Raw genomic sequence first — 25,918 nt, 5'->3', positions numbered from 1 at the left:
TCTACTTCCTCTCATGCTAATTCCCAGGCCTTTGACAGATGTATGGAGTATCTTTCATATCCCTTCCAACATTTATTTTATGATTTTATTATGAAGGACCAAGTTAGAAAAGCGTTTTTCCCTAATTTTCATAGAAGGAATACACATGATACATGTATTCCGGTGTGATTTTTTAACATTCCCAAAGATACTTGGATTTAAATACCAGCTCCATTATTGATTAGTGATGTGAGCTTGAGCACATTATTTAACTTCTCTAAGCTTCCGTTTAGCTTGGGGGTAGGACTTAAATTTACTCACCTGCAAGGTAAACATTCCAGATCAGATAAGCAAAAATAGAGTTTTAGCAACCATGACTGCCCTACCGTGAAATCACTTCTAAATGAATCATCCTCATCGCCTTAGATGACAACTACTGGATTCTGCGTTTCTTGCCGCAAGGTCGTTCATTGTCTAATCCATGGCACAGAAGACAATTTTCTCATTTTGTCTACTCTGATTAAATTGTATGATCCTTAGATTAATCTCATTACTGAAGATGCGTATTAGCTCTCAAACATAGTATTATAAGCTAACCTTTCAGCATCGGATAGTATGAGCATAAGTTCCAGTAGGTCACTGAGGTTATATACCCCACTAAGAAAAGGAATTTCCTCCTCCTTTCATCCCACACCCCTTCTAGTCATTGTAACACTTTTCTGCTCCCCGTCACAGCACCCTTTTGACACATCCTGACTGTACTTCCTCACTTCCCATTCTTTCCTAGTGCATTGTAGTCCGGTGTTCCCACCATACCTTTGTCCAGTCAGCAAGTATTTCTCGAATGCCAGGCATGGTTTTAGGTACCAAGGAAAAAACCTGAACTGCAAAGATTGGCAGGGCAGGGGACATCTAGTCCTTAAATAAACAAATAAGTAAAATATATAATAAGTCAAATGGTTATAAGTGCTATAAAAATACAAAGCAGAGGAGGGGGATGGAGGAGACAATAGTAGGTAACCACATAATAGCAGGGCAAACTTAGTGTTATGTTGTTGCTCATATATACTACGTAATTAGGCCTATGATGCTTGCGTTTGTACTGAATACGTAGACCTTTTTTCTTGTCGTTTGCCACTACGCAATACAGTATAACAACTATTTATATAGCATTTACGTTGTATTTGGTTATAAGTAAACTAGAGATGATGTAAAATATACAGGACGATATGCACAGGTTATACGCAAATGCTACGCCCTTTTACTTAAGGGACTTGAGCATCCGCAGATTTTTGGTATCCATGGGGGTCCTGGAACCAATCCCCCACAGATGCCCAGGGACTACTATATTGCTTATCACTTTGTGAGGCATGTACATGTCTATTACATTGTTTTATACAACTGAAACTAATTAAAAAATATATCAAAATTCTTTCTTATAAGACTGACTTTGGAGCCTCAATGATCTCATTTCAAAACAAAGAGAACCAAGATTATTTTCTTAATAAATATCTAGCAGAGAAAGAGTCCTTTGTAAGAGAAAGCCTATTTGAAGGGGCAGATCCTAAGTCTCTACTTAACCAACCTTTGGCCTCGGTAAGGGGGCTGCTGTGCCTCAGCTTTGCCACCAGGGGGCAACAATTGCCTATTTGAAGGTTGGCGGGAAGCTAGACTTCATTGCAGAACATGGCAGGGCCTCCCTTGTTTCTGGCTAGCCACCCTCTGCAGTTGGAGGAAGGAGTGGGACTGGCTCTCCATCCAGCTATCCTGACTGTGGGGACAAAGCCACAAAAAACAGTTTCCAGGCTCTCGACCTCACATAGAAAGGTGCTGGCTCGGGTAGTAAATGGCCATCAACTGTGATCAGATGGCCAGCAGCTGTGGCTAGTTGGCCGTCAGCTGTAACCCGTAAGCCACTGGCCACTAATATAACGGCTGTGGCTACGCTAGCAAAAGGAATGGGGGTTAGCAAGAAGATGGTGGCTGGCAAGCGTGGACTGCTGTTAGGCAGATTATGTAGATCCTGCTTCCTGTCTCCAGCCCAGCCACCAGCGAGAATATATTGGTTTGACTCCCCTATCTATGGCTCCGTGGGTGTTCCTTTTTGGCCTTACTGTGTCCTGCGTTCTTATGTGGGGAGCGGGACCAGAGACCCCTCAGGCCGCCCTGCACGACAAATGGCGCAGCGAGCAGGGTCCCCCGCGCAACACTGACTCAGATCTGTTTCTAGGTCATCCCCATCCTGGGGAACCAACGAGAGCTGTGGGTTTAAGGAATGTCTTTGAGTGGGCCGGGGCCTCCAGTAGGGCGCGTGTCCTTTTGGGGTCCATCGAACCCACCCTGAACTCAAATCCTTAACAAAAGTCCCTGGATGATTTCCGGTTTTCTTTCTTAGGAAATTGTGTGGGTAGTGATGAGAAATTCAAAAGGAATACAGAGAGGTTTTCGGTGGTTTTTGAGGGGGAGAGCAGAATAGGGAGATGAAAATGATGACTTATTTTTATGTTGTGTTGAAGGTGCCCTGGGGAATCCAGGTGCAGGTGTCCAGGAAGCACGTAGGTGTATATAACACAGGAGAGATGTCTGAGTGAAGGAAGCGATTTGGGAGTCAGCCCCCTGGTAGTGGTGGCTGATGCTGTGGGAAGGGATGAGATCACCCTGGGTGAGAAGCAAAGAAGAGGAGCAGAGCACGTGATGAAAAGGCTGGGCAGAATCAGTCCATAGGCCAGGTAGCAGACGGAGAATCTGGAAAGGAAACCCAGAAAGACCAGGCATAAAGCGGAACCAGGCAGGTGAAATGTAAAGATTACAAGGAAAGAGTGTTTCAGGAAGGGGCAGTGGTCACCATTGTCAAACTGACAGAGAGGTCACGTGGAATAAGGACCATTGCGCGGAAAGCGTTCACTAGCTTTAGAAACACCAAAGTTGTTGGGGGCTTTGGATGCACTCCAAAGCCCTGTGGAGTAGTGGGGGCAGAAACGACACTGCAGGAAAGAAAAGACACAGTGTAAAAATCTGTTAACCTGAGTTTTCCAGGTAAGGGGGAAAAGACGGTAATACTTTGGAAGGACTTGGAGGGAGGGTGATATAGAGGCAAAGAACGTTTTTGTTTAGGTTGTTGTTTTAGAGATTTAAAGTTGTTTAAGTGCTAATTGGCAAGAGCCAATGGAGAGGGAGCGTTGAAGATGTGGGATGAAGAGCAGGTGAGTGAGTGGTAAAAGTTCCTGAGGAGGGCGGAGGGGATGAGAACTGGAGCACAGGTGGAGGCCTGGGTCTTTCCTGTGATGGGAACAAGGGAAAATACATCAGGATGCAGTCAAGTTCAGAGGTTTTGACCTTAGTGTTGGCAGACACGCTTCTCTTTTGAGCCACCTGCTCAGAATTAAGATAAGAATGAAAAACAATCAGCCTCCTAAATCTGTTCCTTTTCATACATCTCATATACCGCACATCCATGTTTTCTAATATTTTAAAATTTCAGACAAGACTTGTTTTAACTTTTTATATATAATCTAACTAATGGTTTTTTACTAATTATATTATAAACATTTTATATTTGCATTATGAAACTCCTAGATAGCTTCTAAAATGTAATTCAAGATCAAAAGATCTAAAGAGTGTCATCTTCATTTTCTTTTTTACTTAATAGTAATAAATGTTTTAATGAGGCAGAAACCCAGAACAAAACTGGGAAATAATTTTCATAATCTTAGTGTGCATTTTAAGTGAGGTTCACTGCATGCACAAAAGATGCAGTAATGTGAATCTTCACAAAACAACAATTTGTCAAGAATCACAATTTCAAAGTAGTAGGCTTAGTTGGGAATTGTAAACAATGCTTATTGGCTTTTAGCTGATAAGCAAAAATACTCATCATCCTTGATTAGGATTATTTTTAAATCCTGTGAATTTTGAATCATGTGAGATCTTCAGTTCATCTTGTAAATAAAATGTGACCATCAAAGAGGTACATAGAACACCGGCAAAATTACTGGAATTAAGTTTACTGTATAACAACTTCCAATCATTGCGCCAGGTGTCTGACTCTAGGACAATCCTTGTGAAGTGCTCACTTCCATAAAGGTTTGAGCGTAGGTGAGTCTGAGCCTTGGTGTATTTTCATGGGAGTCAGTAGAACCCAAATGTATTACTCAGGGTTCTTCAGAGAAACGAAATAAACTATATATATCTATATTTATAGATAAATCTCTCTCTATATATATATATCTATACATCTATATCTCTCTATATATCTATCTATCTATATCTATCTATCTATATATAATTTGTGTGTATATGATGTCTGACAATTAAGTTCAAGAACTCATCCTAGAAAAAGTGCTATATGCCTCATTGCTGAATATCACTACGGTCACCTCTGAAGTACTCCCCTTGGGAAGCTATGCACCGACATCAGTGCCTAACCAACCCTTCAAAACAATTTTGGGGGGCTGGCCCGGTGGTTCAAGTGGTTAGAGCTCCATGCTCCTAAGTCTGAAAGCTGCCGGTTCGATTCCCACATGGGCTCTCAACCACAATGTTGCCAGTTCAATTCCTCGAGTCCCGCAAGGGATGGTGGGCAGTGCCCCTTGCAACTAAAATTGAACACGGCACCTTGAGCTGAGCTGCCACTGAGCACCCACAAGGTTGCCGGTTCGACTTCTGCAAGGGATGGTGGGCTGCGCCCCCTGCAACTAGCAACAGCAACTGGACCTGGAGCTGAGTTGCGCCCTCCACAACTAAGATTGAAAGGACAACAACTTGTCTTGGAAAAAAGGCCTGGAAGTACATTGTTCCCCAATAAAGTCCTGTTCCCCTTCCCTAATAAATATCTTAAAAAAAAAAAAAAAGAAAAGACAAGAAAAGAAATGAAAAGAAAAGAAAAGAAAAAAAAAACAATTTTGGAACTCTTTTTCTCGAATGGCCATTAGAGCTATTGTCATATTACACTTGATGTCCTGAATGCCATACAAATGTCTTCTTTTCAATATTTCCTTTATCATTGGGTAAAGAAAGAAGTCATTGGGGGCCAGAATGGTGAGTAGGAGGGTGTTCCAATACAGTTATTTGTTTACTGGCTGAAAACTCCCTCACAGACAGTGCCGTGTGAACTGGTGCATTGTCGTGATGCAAGAGCCATGAATTGTTGGCGAAAAGTTCAGGTTGTTTTCGTCTAACTATTTCACGCAGCCTTTTCAACACTTCCAAATAGTGAACTTGGTTAACTGTTTGCCTAATTGGTACAAATTCGTAATGAATAATCCCTCTGATATCAAAAAAGATTAGCAACATCATTACAAGTTCACGAACTTAATTATCAGACCTAGTGTGTGTGTGTGTGTGTGTGTGTGTGTGTGTGTGTGTGTGTGTAGGCTGACATGTATAAGACTGGATGTGAATATATTTATATATTTATTATGGTATCTAAAAATCATGAAATCCATCACTTAGCAGGAGCAGAGACACAAACATTGGTAGTGCGTTGGAGTTACTTTTCAGTGTATCCTGACATTGCTAAAATGAGGCAATAATGTTACAGGGCTTTCAGGTTTTTAAAAAACATAACCATAAATCATGCTGATGTCCGATATGAGCTGAGTATCTAGAAAATATCGCATATACCTCAAAATATTGGACTGCTGTTTGAGGACTGGATATTGCTGTGATATTTTCTTCTATTGTTCCATACCTTTTTGGAGAGAGATTTAATAGGATTTTAAATGTGCAAGCTGTCTAAATAAGATGCAGTCAAATGAAGTATGGTTGAGGTTTCACAAAAGAGAGACAGACAGACAGACAGACAGAGTTATTTTAAGGAACTGGCTCATGCCCTTGGGGGCCTGGAAAATCTGTGGTCTGTAGGACACCAGCTGGCCAAGACCCTTGAAAGGGTTGATGTTGCGTCTGGAGGCAGCATTGCTTTCTCCTTCAGGGACCTCGGTCTTTTCCCTAATGGTCTTCAACTGATTGGATGAGGCTTTCTCACATTCTGGAAGATAATCTGCTTTACTCAAAGTCTACTGGTTTAAATGGTAATCACATCTAAAAAATATCTTCATAGGGGGGTGGCCGGTTAGCTCAGCTGGTTAGAGCATGGTGCTAATAACACCAAAGTTGCCAGTTCAATTCCTGCATGGGCCCTGCTTAATAAAATAAAAAAAAAAAAAAAAGAAAATCTTCACAGCAACATCTTGAATGGGGTTTGACCAAGCAACTGGGCTCCATAGCCTAGCCCAACTGACATATAATTAAGCATCTCACAGGAGTGGATGACTAACGCAGGAGCACAGTTGCCATGCAGCTACACTTTTCTAAGCAAAATGATTCTAACCCACATAAAACTAGCCTCGTGCTTTTGGATGCCTCCTTATCGGTTCTGGATTGCAGGCGGTCATCGAGCCCAGTCGCATGCTTCCCCCTCACAAACACTTCCTTGAGACTGGCAAGGAGGGCAGACATTTCTTGTCACGTTTTGCAGGTGTGGAAAGAGAAGCTCAGAGAAGTGACTTATCTTGGGCTGCAGCTAGTCGCCATGCGTGGGCTCAGAGCCCTGGTCATTTCTTCTGTTACGTCCCACACAGCTAATTGATCACAGGTATAGACATGGATGGACAGGCTTGATCTTAGACCACGCTGTGATGCAGGTTTAAAGGATGGTACTTACTCCCGGGCTCATTGTTGAGCCTTCTTTGAACTGCTGCTTACAGAGGCGCTGCTTGCCTCCCTCCCTGGACACGGTGTCTGCCTGGCTTTCTGTCAGCAGTACCTAGACAGGGCCGGGCACGTAATAGACACTTACAAAATGTTTGTCAAAATAACCTCTTTGAAACAACATCGATGTCTGAGACACCAGCAAATGCGACTGGTGTTAGTTATTTCAGTCAAGAAGATCATCAGGCCTGTGATACAACCTATAAGTACACCTGGAGCATGTTATGTATTTATTTAGGCTTATTTTTACAATTTAAAATTCTTTTTTATTTTTCGATTACAGTTGATGTGCAATATTCTGTGAGTTTCAGGTGTGCAACAGACTGATTAGACATTTATATACCTCACAAAGCGATCACCTCGATAAATCTAGGACCCACCTGACACCGTACATAGTTCTTACAGTAGTATTGACTATATTCCCTATGTTCTACTTTGCTGGAGCATTTTAACTTTAATAATCCAAAATTCACTGGGCCTTCTCACCACTACCTTCTCAGGACCTCGGCTCCCTGCAAAGTGCCCTAAATATTCCTGGAGATGCCAGAACATATCCCATGTATGATTGTGAACATAATGAATTGGTCCACTACCAAGGGGCAGTTCCCCATTCCCCCCTTTTTCTTCTCCTTGTCCCTTTTACCTGGGCATCGCCTTGTCCTCCAGCCACCGAGCAGGTGCAGCTGCAGGGAGTTCTGTTGTAAGGTGTTGGTGATGAGGGCAGAGGGAGATCCCTCAGTATACCGTGTGCCCCTAAATCCTGGAGAGCTTTTCGGGAATCAAAACTTGCCATTTTATTTCACAATGTTCCCAACAACTCCTCCATACCCCCGCCCTGTGGTTTCCATAGGATTCACGTGAGTGATTGGTCAGGGAGACAAATCAAACTAAGCATCGGCACCATAGGAGCTAAAACCCCTCCCTCATTGACTGATTTGTCCCAGCCTCAGCCTCGGCGAGCCTCCTCTTTCTATTTAGTGTGTGTCTTTCCCAAGGAGGCATCTCAGTTCCTCCTGCAAATACGTGTCTGACAGGGGTCCTCCCAGACATGCTGTCCTAGCCAAAGCCCAGAGTGGGTTCAAGCTGGGGCCTCGGCCCCCATCACCTGAGACAGGCCATCTGGGAAAAGGGTGAGGCAACAAGAAGCGTGCTGAGTTTCCAGGGGCCCCACAGTGAACACTTCCACAGATAATCAACAAAGTGGATCATGCACATGTAGGAAATGGATAGTGGTAACTACATTTTATATAATATTTTATGGTTTGCAAAAATAGTTTCCTGTACTCTGTCTGATTGGATATAACCTTTATAACAGTGGGGGAAAAAGTTGAAAGTTGCCCCCACGACACAGCTAGAGCTTCACGAGTTAGCTGGCAAACCAGAAATGTTAGGGTTTTTTGTTCTTTTTTTTAAATTTAATTTTCTAAATTTTATTTTAAATTATTTTCTGAATGTTTTGTGTGTGTGTGTGTGGGGGGGGAAACACTTGCCCTTTCTAAATTGATGACATCAACTTAACAGATAGGAAAATCTTAAGGTTTGGTCCTCCCCATCTGAGAATTTCTATAGAATGGATCAACTGTACCAGACTTATGTTTGTAGACTATTTTGCCCCACTGCTTAATCACCAGTAATGCCACTCAAAGAAACCAGACTCTAAATTCACGTCTGTCTCAAACTGATACTGTTGTTTTTCAACCTGTATAAAAACTGATCATCCAAGGAACATGAAAAAATAACACAATGTTTATCATTAGCAGGATTATTGAAGTACTTACTGACAACTAACCAATACCCTATAAATATTCTTATTTGGGCAATGGCCCACAAGGTTAACTTCTGGACAATTCAGCCTGATACAATGAAACAACTCACAAAAATTAAACTCTATAATTTTTTCCACTTTTGAGACAAAAATATATAAATTAAGATAATACCTGCTGATATCACTTGAAAAATGTCTACATACTAAATAAAATCCTACAGTCTATAAGGTGCATACCTTATAGAGGTACATACCTTACACAAATTGGTCACATTGTTCATTTCAGATATATAAAGATGAAAATCCACATTTGTAGCATGAATAGGTTTGATTAGCAAATGTCACCGATGTAGGCATGATTGTTTAATCAACAGCCAAAGTGCGCCCTTGATTCTAACTAAATAATCTATAAATTATATTGAGTTGTAATCCCCCATCGACTACTAGAACATGTCCCGTAATATACGGTGATTCTAAAAGAAACATAACTGCATGTGCCACATCAATAGGTTCTCCAAATCTCCCAAGAGGGATATTTTTCTTTAAATGTTCTTCTTTCAAGTCTTTCGTCATATCTGATGAACAAATCCTGGGGCAACCACATTCACTCTAATTTTCTTCCTTGCCACCTCTTTAGCGAGAGCATGTGAAAATCCAACTCATCCGCCTTTACCAGCACTATACACAGATTGGCCAGCATTGCCTTTTAAACCAATAATACTTCCTACATTAACAATAGACCCTCTCTGTTGTTGAATCATAGTTTTCATGGCCGCTTTACAGGTCAGCATGGAACCCAAAAGGTTAGCATGAAGCTGAGATATCATATCCTCAGGTTTTGTTCTTCCTAAAAGGCTATCCCTGTTAATTCCAGCTGCGTTTACCAAGAAATTAATGGGACCTAAATTTTTCTCCATTTCTTCAAATGTATTTTGAATATCACGTTCTTTGGCAACATCACAACTAAATGCCAAATGACCACTAGATCACTGGTTTCTTATGAAAGGAACAGCCAAGTGGAAGACATTCATAGGGCGAGATATGGGGAAAGGGCACAAGCTGCCACGTTCTCTCCAGGTACGTCACTCTCCCCGCAGGCCTACCTGACAGCCAACCCAGAGCTCCTGTGTTAGGTTTGAATGCATCTCTCCAACCAGCTGGCTTCTGTCCCTCTCCCCTTGTAGACCCATCTAATCCTGTGACATTTAGCTGAGAAGCTATTAGGTTGCTGCAAAAGTAACTGCAGTTTAAACAGTTTAAAAATAACTGCAAAAACCACAATTACTTTTGCACCAACCTACTATGGTGCTGGGAGTCGTGGTAAACCACATGCAGACTTGGGCAGATGGTGTTCAAGGAACACAATCAGGAAGCAAATTTGCTGACAAACTGCCCTCTCAGAACAAATGGGTGCAAATACCTTGGGCACCACAGTTCGTAAAGAAAGCTATTGAAGCAGACCAGAAGGGTTTCACAGGCCACTGCTTGGCACCGCCATGAAAACTAAGCGTGCGCTTTTGACCGTGGGGTGCTATGTGACTGGCGTAGCGGTCGAGGCATGTGGTATGGAAGATGGGGGTGGGTGGTCACTGTATGGCGGCAGGAAGAGCACTGAGGCAGGAAACCAGGTGTGTGGCACGAGCAAGTCCCTTCATCTCTATGATGTGTATTTTTCCAGTCTGCAAATGGAGATAAGCTGTCCGGTGCTTCCCCCAGCATTGATACCGAAGTGTTTGGGACCACCTAAAATGTCCCACGCGTGAGAAGCATCCCTCTTGTGGTCATTCCTCCTTCTGACCCACCAGGTGTGTTTCCAGGTGTAAACAAACGACTTCAGGGATGGTAGATAGTCGTAGCTGCGGTCATGTCCTGTGTTCCCCATCCCTGCGTTCTTCTAGGCGTGGCCTCAGAAAACTGCCCTCACGAGTTGCACGTTCAACTTCAGAGGGACCCGTTTCCCCGCCTCGGTCTTACGATGTACTCTGCTCCCTGTCGGTGTCGACGTCAGGTGGTAGGAAAGTGTGACTGTAGTGAGCGTGGCTGCCTCCTGAAACTTCTCGTAAATGGCAACTTTTCCATCCTCAACTTTGCTCTGTTCTACTACTATCTTGTCCTTATGGCTGTGTACGTGTTGTGTTTTGCTGTGAACTAGGTTATAGAGGCGTTTTTAAAGTCAAGAAGACTGGTGGGTGACCTGCTAGGCCAAGAGGGAAGCATGCATCTGTGCACACAAGCGATGTCTGCGTAAGACTGGTGTGCGGAGGCACGGGCAACGTGCTGTCGGTGGCCTGACAGCAGACTGTCCCCGGGCTGGCACGTCTGCGGGCCGTGATTCTTCCCCGAAACTGGGCGTCCTATCAAAATGCCGTCTACACACTTTCATTTTTATTTACTCAGTTGCAATTATTGAGTGTCTACTGTACGCCAGGAACTGTGACCTTGATGCATTTTAAAACCAGTCAGCACACATCTAATTTATTTACATAGGATCTTAGTAAGATAGATAAGGGTCAGGTATAACCTTCCTTTAACCTGTTAGTAAAGGTTAACCTCTCACCAGAGGAACTGAGTCGTTTTACAGCAAATCAGGGCTGGAGCAGGATTCGACTGTTTGCCTCCTTGCTTCTCCATTCTCTGGCTGCATTTTCCATTGGTGCTTCAGTCAGGACGCATCCGGAGGTGTGAGAATGACAAAACACAGAAGAGATCAGGGATGATGAGCTGTTTTCATCCACCATCTCACTGCAGGGAGGTGGCCAGCTAGGTAACTGGGTGTGGTACAAACTGATTGCTTAGATTGCTGTACAGCAGAGTAGCAGGGCCCATTTTCCCTCCCTGTGACTTGCAGCCCTTGTTGAAGGAACCTGAGCCTAGGGGAGGGGAAGGGCCATAAACATTGAAATGCGTATCTACCACACACTGGGATAGAAGCTGGGAGCCCAGGATGTGGGTCAGACAGTCACCGCTAACGGAGTTCTGGACAGGGATAAAGTGTTGGCCTCCAGAAAAGGCATCACGGGTCAGTTGCACTTGAGCTGGACTTCCTTAAGGAGGGGTTGGATGTGGACCATGGGGTTCAGACAGGAGGAAGGATGTCTTCGCAGACCAGCATGTGCTGAGTGCAGGGTGATTATGGGGACTGACTGTGGCAGCAGGGAAGCCTGGCCACTTTTAAGAGTATCACCACATTGTCGACTTAAAGCTTGTGGGGGTGGGGGCACATGGTGTGTGTTACTCAGCTCCCTAAGCTTCCCCAGGGAAGCTCCTGCCTCCCACAACCTGTCACCTTGCCTGCAGTGCCCTGAAACACCTCTCTCCTCGCAGATAAAAAGACTGCCCCGAACCTGGAGACGCCCTTGATGGTGACAGCGGTGATGGTATTGGGTGGGAGGCTGCATTCGGTATTTGGTTTAGGGTGTTGGTCAAGTACTCGCGCATTGGGCCCTCACACCGCTGGGGTCTTGGGGGATGGAGGTGGGGATTTCTTCAGTTACTCGGCATGTATGGATGACAGAGCCGGAATGTGGTTGTTCACTTGGACCTGTTTGATTATAAGCTCCCCGAGGGTCAGACGCTGACCTCTCGCAGTGCCATAGAGTATACCTGGATGTACAGTGGGTGGTGGCACACCTTGCAGTGGGAAGAGTTGTCTGCTGGCATTTAGCCTGAGCAAGGCAGAGCGACGCTTACCCAGAGTCGGTCATGACCATGGTGACGGGCCCTTCCAGCGGAGATTTATGGCGGGCGTCTGCACTCCTGGTCAGCTCCCCCAGTAGCCTGTCAACGTGTTTCTTTGAGACAGAGATTGTGGCTGAGGTGACAGTCAGTCCAGGCTGTCCTTCCCTGCAGAGGCCCAGGGGACCTTCCTACTGCCATCTTTCTGGTACGACAGCCCAGCAGGCCTGTGTCAACAAAGACTGCATAGTTTGGACAAGAGGTGGTGACTAACATTTTCCTCCCCAGCAGCAGGAATGGATGGGCCTGCTGGGCAGAATTCCTTTGCTGCGAACTACCAAAGACGCCTGTCTCCTGAACTGAACCAGTGGGTCTCTTCTCCTCTCTTGCTTTCTTTCTTTTTTTATTTTTTTTTTAAATTCCTTCAGCAGATGATGGGAGGGACCATTTGTTCAGTTTGTTCAAACTCTGTGAATAGTCCTTGGTCACTGGAGTGTGCAAAAATATGGCAACCAGGCAGGTGCTATTGTCTGAAAGTGTTTTGAAAGGAAGGGGGGGAGGGAAGAGGAGTTATTCCGACAGTCAATGATGCATTATACTAATTATCGAAAGGATTTTTTTTTTTTTTAAATGTGTGGTCAGTGAAGAGAATTTTTGGCAGTCAGCTCTCATTTTACTAGGTCTGTATAAAGCACACTGGAGCCTCGTAAGCACCTCTGGTTTTTTTACAGGCAGAGTTTTGGTGCCTCTGGGTCTGGGCCGTGCACAGGCACGATGTACCTGCAGGCAGGGACCAGTCAGCTCTCTCCCAGCTTGCTAGTTCCTTGGCTGTGACCAGAGTAAGTTATCAGTCCTCAGACAGCTTTGTCCGTCCTCCCGACCCTGCTTCACTGTGTTCATCCATGCTCCAAGGCACGTCAGGGCACCTCCCTCACCCTCATCAGTTACAGCTCTGATGACAGTGCATGAGCCACCATCATCCTCACCCCAGTTTAAGCCAAGGAGCTGTGCGGCAGCTGGTGGGAGGTCCCACTCTCCGGATTGTAGCAATACTGTCTTGATGGAGAAGCAGTCAGCAATGAGGGTATCTTGGATCGAGAGTTTTGCTTTCTCCAGATCCTTTTTAATTACTATGAGCAGGTTTATAGGTAGAACTTGAATCATTGGTGGAGGGAAAAAGGGCAAGAAATGCAAATTGATGAATGAGCCCCAAATCATTCATGTGTAGCTTTGGTTGCTAGTGTGAGACGCACGCATGATACCTATGCTTGCGTCCTTTGGTTCCCCGCACCCCTTTCCAGACTCAGCCATTTAACTGCAGGGTGGACCCAGTTGGGTAATGTCAGGACAGAAGATTAGCGTTTCACCTCTATTAGCTCCGTACTCATGGAGACATTTGCCTCCATGAGTTTTTGGTAATCACTATTATAGACCCAAGAATTCATTATTTCATCCGGGATATTAAAGCTCTAGAATCTGGGGAGAGCATGTTAAAGCTTACTTAACTCCAAGATTATGTTTGAAATGAGTGTAATTGAGATATAATTAAAAGGTTAGAAAGTACTATTTCGTAATACCTAACAAACAAACCAAAAAAAAGACCACACAAAATTGAATAATACTGTTCTTTCTTTCAACATGGTTCTAGGGGAAGGGAACTAATATTTACTTTGCAAATACTATGTGCCTGACTCTCTCTGTATGTTGTTATTTTTGTCCTCGGAAACACTATGCGATCACTCCATTTTGCAAGGGGAAGTTGTGGTGTACAGTGAGTAATTGGCCCGGCACTGACCAGCTAAGAGGGATAGGATGTGGGTTCAAATCGTGTATTTGGCTCTAGAGCAGGGTTTTCACTCTCCACACTCTTGACATTGAGCCAGCGCCTTCTCCGTGTGGAGGCTGCGTCCCTGGCCTCTGCCCATCAGATGCCAGGAGAATCCCCCAACTTGTGACAACTAGAAATGTCTTCAGATACCATCAGATGTCCTCTGTGGGTCAGCATCACCCCCTTTGGAAAACCACTGCTCGGCAGGCTTTATTTTTCCTGCCACTGCACCGTCAGAAGGAAATTTGGGATTGCCTATAAAGACTCTAAGCAGTATGGGTTACTTATGACTATAGTAGTTTTCCGTATTATAGAGTAATAAAGCTCATTGTGGATGATTTAGAAAATAAATGGTTTCCAATCTTACCACCTAGAGATACCCATTTTTGACATTTGGCGTGTTTCCTTCTAGTCTCTTTTTCTATGTATCTATGTAGCTTTTTAAAATTATCCTGTAAATATTTTTATCTGGATTTTTATACTGAATATCATATCAAGAGCCTTTTCATGTATCATGCAAAATCACTGTTGTTTTTAGTAACTGCATTATATCCTATTGTATGTTTATGCCACAGTTCCCTTAAGTAAGCTTGATGTGCTCCCCCTAGATTCCGCAGGTTGGGCATTTAGAGCTTTTCCAGTTTGTCCCTATCATATACATTGCTTCAGCGACCATATTTGCACCATAAAGCTTTGCGAAGACTTCTGATAAGTTCTCTAGGGTATATATGTCTATGAAAAGAAAAATTGGGTCAAGCTCCATGCAGCTCTTTAGGTGCCATTTCTAACAGACTGTCACATTGCTTTCTGTGTGTGTTGGACTAATACAGCTGCTTGCTCTCCATCTGTTCATGGGAATTTGTTTCTCCTGCTAACTGTGAGTATCGCCTTTTTAAAGATGTCTTTTCATTCAACAGGCAAAAATGGCATCTCATTGTTTTAATTTGATTACCAACAAAACTGACTGTCTTTCCATCTATTATCTAGCCATTTGCTTTTCTTATCCTCTGAATTACTTGTTAGTGAGATAGGCTGCCTTTTTAGTAGCTCTGATTTTGTCTGGCCTTTTATGATTTGCTGCTTTCCCTTTTCACCGTGCAGACTTGAAACTGAAGTTCCTTAAGCTATTTAGCAGCAATACAGGGAGACTCTGGGCAAGAGTTAGGTGAAGAGGTGGAAAGGAATGCTTGTGTATAGATTGGAGATTACCTAACCTAGAATTAACTGAAGTCTGAAGTTGGAGGAAGAAAAGAGAGGAGAATGGCGTGTGCATGAGGTCCCGGGACCGGGACCGTGAGAGAAGAGATAGAGCAGAAATATGTGGTCAGGGATTTCCTGGGACGGCCACCAGATGGTGCCACCGGCCCATGGTGAAGTGGTGTCTCCAGTCGCCAGGGCTGGGGAAGGGTATTAATAAGTGGTTATAAGGTGAGTGAGGTGATAGGAATGCTGAGTGCCAGTCACACACATAGGACATTCACAGTGTGGACGTTTATAATTGACCTGTCAATGATTATGAGTTGGCGTGGTGTGTGTGTGTGTGTGTGTGTGTGTGTGTAAGGGAAGGTTGGGTAGGGTTGGTTTTAAACATATACACAGAGGGTAACCGAAAAATGCATGCACATTTTAAGAAAGGAAAAAACTATTAAAATTGTGCTGCAATGAATGACGCTAATATTCATTTGATTAACGCCGTCTTTTGAACGAACGTCATACTACACATTGCTACTATAATTCAAGTCAACTTTGAAAAGTAATACGTAGATAACATCTACGTAGATAAATGTGTACTTTATTTGCGTCCCGATATATATACACACACATATATATGTCTCCATTATATTGAGATATAATTCACATGCTATCCATTTAGAATACACAATTTAATGGTTTTTAGTATAGTCAGTTGGCAAATATCTGCAATGTAGTACAGCAGAAAGAACACTGAGTTAGAAGCTTGCCAGAATATTCCACTGAATGCTCCCTGGGGCTAGTGTGCGAATCCAGAGAGAGAGGGTGTAAGATGTAGCACACTGCACAAATTAGGGTATTGGAATCACAGCCCAGATGGGACTTCAGCACATCTTGTCCACCTGCCTCCTTTCATAGCAGAGAAGATTGTGGTCCCACACGGTGAAGTTCTCCACTGACGGTTACGTGCCAGCTGTTATAATAGCAGTGCAGCCACGATGCTTTGCCTCCTCTTTCCCACTGTGCCTTATTTTTCCACATCTCCCACTTTTGGGACCTGAGGAATCATAGTCAATTGCCTTTCATTTTCAGAAGTGAGGAAACCCATGCCTAATATGTCCGTGGTTACTGACTTAATTGATTTATATTTGTTTTGGATGGGTAGGAGTCGAAATAATGACATGAAAAGTTCAAGATCGAATTCATGGATGGCTTTTCAGAACAGCCTAGGGCAGATCCAAGTTCTGTGAGGCCTGAAGTGTATGCCGTTTGGAAACCTTCTTTAAGAAGAATAATATAAAATTGCAAATACAAAATTCGGTGCAAGGCCTTGTAATTAGCCTGCAACTAAATGGCCCTGAATCTTAAGCTTCATTTCCTTCACTGTAAATCCACCTCTAGAAATAATAATAGCAAGAACCCTAGTCATGTATGTTCTGCTAATTATTTTATGTATATAAATAACGTGTTTGGCCTAGAACCATTCAGTCACCTCCAGTTGCACAGAATGGAGGCCGTTCTGTCAACAAATACGGATGGAGTATCTGCTTGATGTAAAGAACACTGGAGCAGACAGAGAGAAGGAAGGAAGCTCTAGCCTAACTTAAGAGGTGAGGCTGCAGGGAATAGTAATGAATACTAATGCGAGGCGTCCCTCCCAACTCCAATCTGGAACAGCGATGCCTGAGGGAGCCCGGCCTCCATTTGTGTCTCCAATTCTCAGAGAATCTTCTTCCTCTCGTAGTCATTCTTTTTCGTTTATCAAACAGGGAAATGTACGTCAGCATGAGTAAAACCCCTTTGGGGTTTCTGGTGTAAAACTTCTCAAGGTTTAAGTATTATTTTTGTAGCTATACCCCAGCCTCCCCTCCCAAAGTCCTTTAAGTCTCAAATCACTGCCTTGAAATGAATTATAAGTACGTTTATTCAACAGGGCCACTTTTCCCAAACCTGTGCTTAATACCGCTGAAATAATTAGAATAACATGAGTATCCTGAATAGTCTATGCATATTCTCAAGAAATTAATTTTGTTTCTATTTAGGTAAGACAGCATCTTTACCCAACTCTTGTTTGTTTAAACAATCGCATTAGTATTAGCTCCTGTATGTAACAACATCAAAAAAGCAGGGTTTCTGCCACTTTCTGAATGATAACATAGAGATGGGAAAAAATCTAGGGTCAGGAGGGAAAGGGAAACTAGTTTAGTGGAGGGTGTTTTGCTATGTTTGTTTTAGTTCATTTTTTTTTTTTAAATTTTATTGGAGAATGTTTAGGAACAGTGTGTTTCTCCAGGGCCTATCGGCTCCAGCTCATTGTCCTTCAGTCCAGTTGCGGAAGGCTCAGCTCAGCTCCAAGTCCAGTCGCCGTTTTCAATCTTAGTTGCAGGGGGCGCCGCCGGGAATCGAACTGGCAACCCTGTGATTCAGAACTGAGCCATCCAGCTGCCTCTTAGTTCCTTTTTTTATTGTTACATTTAGTTTTATTGAATTCCTGTGGAGAAGTGAAGAGTCAGAGTTGTGAGATCGTAAGTCCCTTCAGATAAAACCAAGCACTGTTCAGTGTCTTTTCAAAATTTTCCTTAGCACTGGTGGGAGAAATGGCTGAGCCCTTGGTGTCATCCAAATTCACTTTCTTCTTCATGGCAGTTTTACTGTCATTTGAAACGAGCCTTCTGGAACATTATAGCACAAGGGAGCATTAAAACCTTTGGAGCGTTTACAATATCTCCTTAAAGTGCCCCGTGAAGGGTTCCGAGCTGGTGGTTTGAGGAATGGCCAGTGACGTCTGATGTCATGACCAATCCCATCACTCGGGTGTCCCTCCCTGCTTGAATCTTGGATTTCAAACACCCTCATCAAGCTGTTCCCCCAAACACTTAACAAATCAATCCTAAGAAAAAAATAAACAAATACGCAGAAGAACAGAAGGATATTTAGGATATGGTTTTAATTACAAATTTTTGAGTTTCCCTTCTCAACATCTTGTATAAACCCTTAATGTGAAAACAACCAGTCTCTGAGTAGGAAAGCAGTCAAAGCCATTACCATTAGAGATTTTGAATTGCATAATAAACAAATAGTTTATTTGTTTTTCTTCTCATTAACACTAAGGGAGCTGAGTCATGGCTGTAGCTTTAAAGGACTTGAATGGCTGTCTGTTGAATTCGGCATGCATGGGGATATAGTATACAAGGTGCAGATACCTCCTCCATCAGCCTGTGAAACACTGAGCCTGCTTGCTGTTAGGTAGTTTCTAGTAAAGGGACTTCCAAAGAAACACACCTAGTGGGCACTCTCACACTTCTTGGGGTAAGTTGGAACCATCTGGTGTGTAGTATATGCTTGCCTGTGGCATAATTACCTTGGGACCATCCTGTTGGTCAACTACTCTCCAGGCCCCTTTACCTCTGTTCCCGCTCTGCTGGCCCTTGGGCTATTTCTCTGTTTATTGACACCTGAATCCAAGGAGAAAGAAATGAATATTTATTAAGTGCTATGTTTGTACCAGTTAATCTTTTCAATGAAGTATTATTATCACCTTGTTTTACAGAGAAGGAAACGAATATTCAAAGAGGTAAGAAAACTCATCCAGGATCACATAAGTATAGAGCTCGTGCATTATAAAATAACAACCACTTAATATTTGCCAGAATCCATGCAAAAAGCTTTCCAAGGACGATTTTATTTGATTTTGTCCTTGTACCAACTCCTTAAGATTGGCATTACTTATATCCTTGTTTGACTGACGACATCATACGGCTAGTATGAAGGAGCCAAGATTAAAACCCCAGCAGTTGGACTGTAGAATCTTGCCCGCCGTGTCAAACCTCTGTTATGTACCTGAGCTGTCCAATATGACTGCCAGCCACATGGGGCTCCTGAACTCTTGAAGAAATGTGGCTGGGGTGCTCTAAGTATAAACTACACACCACGTTGTGTAGGCAGTGTGGAAAAAAGAATGCAAGATAGCTCATCAGTCATTTGTTTTATATTGGTTACATGTTGAAATGAGAATAATTTGGATATTATTGGGATAAATAAAATAAATTATTAAATTTAATTTGACCTGTTTCTTTTTGGTTTTTTTTTTGAAATGAGGCTACTAGGCAATTTAAAATGATTTGTGTGGTTCACATTATCTTTCTTTTTTGTTTGTTTTGATTTATTTAAATTTTTTTTTCAATTACAGTTGACATTCGAGATGATGTTAGTTTCAGTGTGCAGCATAGTGGTTAGACATTTATATAACTTACCAAATGATCCCCATGTCGAGTACCCACCTGATAGCGTACATCGTTATTACAGTATTATTGACTATATTCCCTATGCTGTCCTTGCATTATATTTCTGTAGGACAGTGCTGCTGTATGTTAGTTCAAGTAAAGAGAGACTGTGAAATTTACTCAGGTCAAACATTGTTTTCCATCGTCGCTCTTGTTAAAATTTTGGTTGTGAGTAGGTGGGAAGGTTGAAGCCATTTGAAGAAAAGAATTCCAGGCAGACATGACATGGATACAAAAGCAAGAAGCTGGGAATATTTGTGTGAGATGGAAAAACTATAGGCCAGAAAAAAATATACTAAAAGTTTGCAGAAGATTTAGTCTGAGCCAACTCCCTTCCTCCAGACACGTACCAAATGCCCTCCCCTCCTGAGGCTGGAATTTAAAAAAAAATAAAAAAATAGAAAGGAAAGAAAAGGAAAAGGTAGTAACTGCCAGAAACTCAGAGACAGAAAAGAATGTTCTACAAGGAGATCACTGTTTGTCCAAAACAAATGTTTATGCTAGCTATTTATGAAAGACGTTTACTTATTTACAGCAGCTTTGGATGGAGAAAGAGAAGTAAGGACTCAATAATTAAGGCAGGTATGAATTTGTAAGGCCAAGTCTGAATGTTCTTGGTCATGGCCAAGAAGGCCTTCCCTGACCCAAATTGAGTTCCCCTTGTCTTAAGCTACAGACGCTTGGAGGGGACTGCCGTTGGAAATCATTGCATTCCGAGCCATGTACCCCCAGTCTGGGCTAGGGTGCTGCTCCCCTGGCCAGTTCAGAACCTCAGAAAGGAGGCTCTTAACACCAAGCCAGTCAAAAGAAGAGGGTTCTGGGCTGGTACAGCACTGGCAGGCCTTGCCACCTCCCTCCTCCATTTTCCAGAATGGGCCCATCCTGGCTCTGCTGCCCCTTCGTCACACCTTCTTCTCAGCTGTGTGTTCCCAGTGACCTACTTCCCCTGAAGCCCAGGCTGGCTGGAAAAGTTCAGCCTTAACAGAAACTACCAAAGAACTTTTGAGTCTGGGGCAGAGGACCACCTCCATTCCCACAATGTCCTGGGGCCCATGTCATCTGTTGGCTTACCCACGCATCCCTGTTTCCTAGGTTCCCTCAGGTCTCTTTTGTTCTTTACATTTGTGTTGGAAGCTATCTCCCTGGACCCTTGAGTACTAATTCTGAACCTCTTATCCATTTACTTGGGTCTGGGTTAGCCTCGGATGTCCTACGTATGTTGATTTCTGCCTGCCTATCAGGATCATCCCTACCCCTGCCCCTTCTCCTGACCTGAGAACTTGACATTTCCTGCTTGTCTCTTTCACTGGTGCACGAGGGGGCCTGGAATTCCAGTTAGTGAAGTCATTACTTTACGATACAATAATGATCCCAGAAATTCTCTAAAGTGCAAACACATTATAAGGGAGCAGAGTACCACATGTTAATTAGTACTCATTATCATGTTAGTAGAGAAACTTACCCAAAGGAATGACGCATTGGACTTGTCATCATCTTTGAGGACGGAGATGTGGGGCGCAGACTCTGCACAAAGGATGTCATCCGTAAGAGAAGTTTCAGAAAGGAAGATGCAGTAGGAGGATTTAAATAATTGGAGACAGTAGGACTCTCGATGGGACTGGGCTCTAGAGGGCCCAAGTTCATATCATGACTTTTTCAGTTCGTATTTGAGTTTTGTCCATGCCCTCGCCTAATGCCAATACCCACCACAGTTTTGTTTTATGTCCCATTAATTTTTCAAGAATACTTGGTACCTCAGCTTAAGCTCCACTCTGACTCCCAGTGAGGTCACATAATTTCAGCAAGAATTATAGAATAAATTTTTAAAGGACCCCAAACGGTCTTTAACCTCAGTACAAAAACAGACTTGGCTTCCATACAAATGGCTGAGTAAAGGCTTCATTTCAGGCAGCAAATAAAGTTATGTGAAAGGGCTGAAAGTGCTACTGAAAATTACCTATTGAAATGACTTTTTCCCCCCCAAAACCTACAAAATTCACAACTATCCTTAAAAAATGCCTCCTTTTCGAATTAATGTCTTTTATGTCAATTGTAGGTTTTGTGTGTGTGTGTGTGTGTGTGTTCGGGAGGGTGGGGCTTGTGGTGGCTGCAGGAAAATTAGTTTAATTCACAGAATAAAATTTGAACTTTTGTAAATGAGTAAACAACCAAAACAAACACCACTTTGGAAAAAAGTACACATTTTCTCCTTTTGAAAAGCAAGCAATGCCTAAGCAAAATACCTTAAAAGTGAACTAAAAAGCTTTTCTAAAATAAACAACTCTGCTTGTGATCCTAAATTGGGACCATATGTAGATGTGAAAGCTAGAAATGCAGTACGCTCGCTCGACTCTGCGTCTCTGCCTCTGCTGTTTGCGTGCCTCGGAGTAGATGATGATAATGCTGCCTTTGGTCCCGGAGGAGCCTGAGTGCTTCAGATCCTAGTATGAGAGGGGCAGCAGAAGAAAGAAAAGGAATGAAAACAAATGCCTTTCAAGACAAAATATCTGAACAATGAGTTTCACTTTGCTTCTCTGCCAGCAGACTCAATTCAGATCTCTCCTGCACGTATAGGAAGGAGCCAGCTAAGTGCGGTGTGTTTGCTGCTGATGCGGGCGGGTGTGTGGGGAGGTCCTGGTGCGGGTCTCTGAGCGTTAGTTAGCGTTAGGATGGCTCTAGCAAAGTGCCTGGACCAGCCCCCTGTCCTGGGGCAAATCAATGAATAAGCCAATTCAGCATAGATAGAATCATTCCTTTGTTTTTTTCAATTACCAAATGCTCTGTGCTTTGGGGTCACTTGTCATGGGTTTAGAGAATGTGGATATTGCAACATAAGTCCTCACAATTCTAAACAGCTACAACTAAATTCTGTTACTAGGGAGGAGAAGGGTTGAGGCCATAACATCCATCTCTGATTGTAAGTGACCATATACTCATTTTCTCATTCTAGGACACATATTTCTCTGTCTGCATAGTGCTAATGGTCTCTTCCACTGAACTGGCATGTGCATCAGATATGTGTTGATGTGGATATGTTTTGCGCCCTGTAACTGGACAGTAAATCCTTGAGAGAGAGAGATTATGCTGCCTGGGTGGGAATAGGGGTTGCCTGTTCCTGAAACAAATGAGTCCCAGTATTAATTATTTCGTTGAGAATAATTGAGAAGGAGAAGTCAGACACCTCATCTGTCCCCTGTTAGTCTCCCCTCCTCTTAGCTTCGGCAGGGCATCTTTTTCCATCGTCCCACTTTCTTTCCTTGTTTCCTCAGGTGCTCTCTCCTTTGCCCTTTCAGCTGTCTGTCAGGACTCTGAGGGGAAACACCAAAGGAGGGTAGCGTTCGTTGGAATAACCTATCTGATTATTTCAGTCTCCCAGACCATTAACAAAAGAAAAACTCGTCCTTGGTTCATAAATGATGTATCGAGACGTGCCGGAGGAATGAAGGCCGCGGGGACCACAGTGTATTTTTAGCGTCTGCTGTTTGTGGTAACATAAGTGAAAACTGCTGGATCCATTCCCTTCAGCTGAATGGCTGGTATTCAGGAGAGTGTGCCCACTCCCTGCCAGATTCTCCTCATGGAACTCCGTTTTTATGAGCAGGGTGACTGGCTCCTTGGCACCAGGCTGCCCCGCCACAATTATCCTTTATTGCCCAGCACCGATGCCCAGTTACGTGGTTCCATGGGCAGCCCCAGCGTGGGGCTGGGCTGGGGGTGGGGGGGAGGATGGATGAGACTGCTGGCTGCGAGCTTGTCAGGGTGTTACCTAATTGTAAGGCAGAGACTGCTGGGCAGGAGCTGCGTCTGGATGCTCTAAACCCGGCACGAGGCTGGCACGCAGACGCGAGGACCGCAGCTGGCTCCCCATCTCAGCGTCTTTCCCATCCCATGGGTGCCTGGCTAGACTGGGAAGTTTCCACCCCCCCACCCCCCCAGTCACTGACATTTTGGATCTTCAGAGTGAGTGAGAAAATAGGAGAGGCCCCTATTATTCTGACAGGTCATTCTGCCCATTATGCTCTGGAGCTAGAGTTAATCTGATCTTTGGAAGAAGGAAATCCACTGTGAAGGATTTGACTAGGCTCCATACGGCCCCATGGGGGGCGCTTCTGGTGCCATCAGGGAGGGGAAGCAGTGCTGGGAGCCCCAGCTTCTAAGTAGCACCAACTGGCTTTGAGGCTTTAGGCAAGGAACTCTCTCCCAAGACTCACTTTCTCACTTCTAATTGTGAGTAGTAATTCTTGTCCTACTGACCTGTTAAAATGTTTTTAATAAGGATGTAAAAGGACTTTGAAACTACTGAAACCATAATGTTACACAAAGGTGGCAGAGTGGTGCAGGTCCTCATTTATTTTCATTTCCAACCAATCTTGACGTCTATCTAAACTGTCTCCACCAGCCCCAGCCAGGAGGGGCTCTTGCCTCATTCTAAAGAACATCACTGGGACTGTGAGACCTTACCTTCAAGAGAGAGATATTCACCTCCGATTCCCACGGAATTCGTTTGAAGGAGAAAGGGTGCTGGGGAGTCCTTTTCTTTTGAAAAGTGAGGCAGTGCCTCTTTAATTAGAGTGAAACCTTAAGTGAAAGGACTTTAACTGTAGCTACAGCGCCCTTATCTGAAACCTCAAGTGACTTTTCAAAAGCCCTCTCAGCAGCCACACTGGATGTCACAAACTCCATGAACCGAGATAGTCACTGTGAGGTCTCTCCCTCTCAGAGCTAATTTAATCTTATTTTCTATATAATTTGAGTAAGTCTGGCTCTCTCATGTTCCAACCCCTTGCTACTGATAGTGTAATTCATGAGCCAACAGCATCAGCATTCCCTGGGAACTCGTTAGGAATGCAGAGTCTCAGGCCCCACCCCTCACCTCTTGACTCAGAATCTGCATTTTGAATCCCCACGTGATTCGTGTGTGTGTGTGTGTGTGTGTGTGTGTGTGTGTGTGTGTGTGTGTGGCAAAGCAAATTGGAAGAGCCTAGGCCCGCTCTCAGTTTATTTATTTATGTGCTATACTTCATTAAGAAAAAGATTTGGGATGACTAGGATTACTAGCTTACAAGGGAGGAGAAGACAAAGAACTGTAAAAGCTATAGCAGCTGGGACCTTTTAATCTAGTTATAGCTCTGAGAACACACTACTACAACTCTATCAAGAAGTAAAGTCATTTTTCCAAAGCTGCTGTTTACCTAAAATTCACAGTGAAAAATTTCCTTTAATGTGGTGAAATAAATGAATATTGATGTTTAAGGGAATGCATCAGTAATCTGGATACTACTGTTTCCCTGAAAATAGGACCTAGCCGGACAATCAGCTCTAATGCGTCTTTTGGAGCAAAAATTAACATAAGACCCAGTCTTATTTTACTATAATATAAGACCGGGTCTTATATAGATATAAGACCGGGTCTTATATAAATATAATATAAGACTGAGTCTATAATATAATATAATGTAATATAATCTAATATGATACTGGTATAATACCAGTATAATACAATATAATATAGTACAATATAATACCCAGTCTACAATATGATATAACATAATAATATAATATAATATAATATAATATAATATAATATAATATAATACAGGGTCTTATATTAATTTTTGCTCCAAAAGATGCATCAGATCTGATTGTCCGGCTAGGTCCTATTTTCAGGGAAACACGGTATACGGAAAACCACATTCTCCAGTAAAGAAATAAGTGTGATATTTCTATAATTGGAAAGCTCAGTTCACACAGATTTTGTTTTTTATGCAATACTTAGGAGAGTCAAATGACATTGAGATAAGGTGTGATACCAGAGATTTATTCTACAACTAAACAACTAAAAACCCCAATCAATATAATAAAAGGCCCATGACTGTTCAGAGCTAGGTAAAAATTGGGGGTCAGTATGTATTCAATTTTATATTTTCATTCACTATATCCTGGCAATTTATCTTCAAAGTCACCAAAGCAGGAAAATGGATTTGAAACCAAAAGTTTTTAATTAACCAGAAAAGTTAGTGCCCTTTTCTGGATAAATGAGTATTGGAGGTATTGGACGCCAGCTGTTAATCCTCAGGAGTCTTGCTGTAAGCTGCCATGTTGAAACCAGACAAGTCTATAAGTGGGAAAGCATGAAGCTGAGGTTGACCAGATAGCCAACTGAAACCAAGATCAACTACCCAGCTGAATCGTCACAGAGAGGAGGGCGAATCCAGGCACAAAGCAGGGGATGGGAACATAGAAAAAAACTGAAAGTTGTTGAAGAAATCCACCCCCAAATGTGGAAAAGAGCCTCAGAAGACTTTTAGGGAGTGTTCCAGCGCATGCCAAAAAGATTTTAGGGCCCTGGCCCAGATCACACCAAGCCAGGTCTCCTATTTCTTCCTCACTCCCTGCCCTCTGTTGCTTCAGATCATGACAATTGATTGACAACTTACTGCCAAGCAATGCACAGAAAACCTACAATAATTCGATTTCTAGGTATCA

The 25,918-nt window shown here is 43.1% G+C and overlaps 1 protein-coding gene and 1 pseudogene across 3 annotated transcripts in view; one reads left to right on the top strand and one right to left on the bottom strand.

The window, feature by feature from the left end:
- Positions 1–25,918, top strand: part of LOC308497781 (neuroendocrine protein 7B2) — a 51,413-nt gene that overhangs the window by 4,854 nt on the left and 20,641 nt on the right. The gene's annotated exons all lie outside the window — the stretch shown is intronic.
- On the bottom strand, positions 8,849–24,115 carry LOC308497481 (3-oxoacyl-[acyl-carrier-protein] reductase-like; annotated as a pseudogene). Its single transcript has 5 exons — positions 24,041–24,115; positions 21,773–21,873; positions 20,895–21,057; positions 12,146–12,246; positions 8,849–9,436 (listed from the first exon to the last, which is right to left on the bottom strand). The product of its transcript is annotated as a 3-oxoacyl-[acyl-carrier-protein] reductase-like (transcript).

Source organism: Rhinolophus hipposideros (assembly GCF_964194185.1).
Source record: "Rhinolophus hipposideros genome assembly, chromosome: 5".
Taxonomy (NCBI): Eukaryota; Metazoa; Chordata; class Mammalia; order Chiroptera; family Rhinolophidae; genus Rhinolophus; species Rhinolophus hipposideros.
This window is presented reverse-complemented; position numbering and strand designations above follow the sequence as displayed.